Source organism: Pongo pygmaeus, chromosome X (genome assembly GCF_028885625.2).
Source record: "Pongo pygmaeus isolate AG05252 chromosome X, NHGRI_mPonPyg2-v2.0_pri, whole genome shotgun sequence".
Taxonomy (NCBI): domain Eukaryota; kingdom Metazoa; phylum Chordata; class Mammalia; order Primates; family Hominidae; genus Pongo; species Pongo pygmaeus.
The window spans coordinates 39,318-41,587 of record NC_072396.2 but is presented as its reverse complement, the minus strand read 5'-3'; positions in this window follow the sequence as shown (position 1 = coordinate 41,587).

The window sequence follows — 2,270 nt, the reverse complement described above, 5'->3', positions numbered from 1 at the left end:
CTGGGTCTCTGCAGGACACTCTTCCTAAAACACACCCAGGCCGCTGCGATTGGCTGGCGCGGACACTCCTGCCGGAGGAGGGACGGCCCGCCCCCGCCACGGATCTGTCCCCACTGCAGGAGCAGGACCGGCTGGGCTGCAAACACCACCCCGAACTCACACAGGGACCCCGCTGCCCAGGGTCAGGGGAGGGGCCGGGGTCCCCACAGACCAGGGCTGGGGACCGGAAGATCCCTCCCAGGGGACCCCACAGTGTGTCCCAACAAGGTGTCCCCGGGATCCCCCGGTCAGGGGTTTAGAGACAGCAAGGACATCCCAGAGGTGCGCCCACGGGTTCTCTGTGGTCAGAGGGGCCCTTGCAGAGGACATTGAGGTCTCTGACTGACGAGCCCCACTCGGGCCACTGGCCGCTGCTGCGGTGGGTCTCCCGGAGCCCCCAGGACGGGGTGAACAGGTGCTTTCATCTCAGCCCTGGGGGCAAAGGCATGGGACCAGCAGTCTGAAGCCTGCAGGCTCTGAGCACCTTGGCCAGCAAACCCACCGGGGGCTTCCCCTGCAGGTTCTGACCTCTCCCGCCCCGCGTGGCCCTTCTCCAGACCCTGGGCAGCCTCTGCCGCCTCCGTCGTTGGAAGCGGGTCCTCCCAGCGCAGCCCACGCCTGCAATCTCTCCCCCTGAGCCGACCTGGAGCTAACCAGGAGCCCAGGTCAGGGGTCTGTCCAGGGCCCCGTTCCTGCCTCCTCCCGGCTGCTTCCGGCGCACTCCGCAGGTGCTCTCCAGGCACCCCGCTGTCTCCCACCCCGGGCTGGACGCCAGGACAGGGCCAGTGTGGGCTTCACAGAGTGCACGGAACATTTGGGGGCCGCAGTGGACGGCTCAAAGGGCTGCCTTGGGCTCCCACGTTCCCGGGTGGAATTCTCCCATGTAGCCACGGCTGAGGTTTCTCTCCCTGCACTGTGCGGTAGCTTGAGGGCGGCTGCTGTCCTGGCTCAGGGACATCTGGTCGGCCGCCAAGCCACAGGCCACCGGCCTCTCTGCCTCTTTCCATCCTAGCTCAGGCCCCGTCACCTCCCCACTCTCTGCCGTCCTCCCTGCTCCTCCTCCCCTCTCCTCCTTCCTCCCCCTGCTCCTTCTCCATCCTCTCCCCTCGGCCTCCCTCTCCCTCCTCCTTCCTCCCCCTGCTCCTTCTCCATCCTCTCCCCTCGGCCTCCCTCTCCCTCCTCCTTCCTCTCTTCATTGAGACTCCCCCCTCTGCCCAAAGCCCCCTGCGGCTTCCTCTTGGCCCATCGGTTTCCTCTCTTCCTCCTGCTTCCTCCCTCCCTCCTCCCTCCTCCCTTCACTGAGGCCCTGCGGGGACACCAGCCTCCTGTTTCCCGCCTCCTGCCACAGCCCTGGGAGAGTCTATAAAATGACCTGTGCCCTGGTGTGACACGGGAGCAGGAAGCGGCTTCCACGCCTCCTCCCACAGTCACGGGGCCCGGCCCTTCCTCTGTGTCCTGGTGTGATGTGGACCCGTGGTCACAGGGCCCGGCCCTTCCTCTGTGTCCTGGTGTGATGTGGACCCGTGGTCTCGGGGCCCGGCCCTTCCTCTCTGTCCTGGTGTGATGTGGACCCATGGTCTCGGGGCCCGGCCCTTCCTCCCTCTGTGTCCTGGTGTGATGTGGACCCATAGTCTCGGGGCCCGGCCCTTCCTCCTTCTGTGTCCTGGGCGGCCAGGTGTGGGCTGGACACCAGGTGGGGACATCACGTGGGCTGAGGGACGTGTCGTCCGTGCCTCGGCGCTGCCTCTTTTCTGCGAGCCGAGGGTTGTGAAGGGTGCTTGAGTGAAGTGGGCCAAGTGTGAGCCCCTGTACATTGCTGTGACTTCCCTGTTGACCGTGCCCTTGGGTCCGGCAAGGGGTGTTTGCGAACCCCTCCCAAGGCCGGGCACAGAAGCCCTTGGTCCAGCTGCTTCCTGGAATGGAAAACCCTCTTTTCCACTAGAAAATCCCATAACCCCGCGTTTGAGTTTTGAATATTTAGCATGGGGAGCACCCCTCCAATGGCTAGGAGAGACACCAAGCGGAGATAAAGGTTTCATTATTTACAAGTCCTTCGTCCACGGCCGGCCTGCAGGCCCCACCCAGGCAGAGATAAAGATTTGATATTTATGGGTCCTGGTCCTGCAGGCCCCACCCACACTGGGTGTGAGGAATGCAGCAGACAGAGAGGGACCCGGGCCAGCACCTTTATTGAGTCCAAGGTATTATCCCACCCTGTTTCTGGCTTGCAG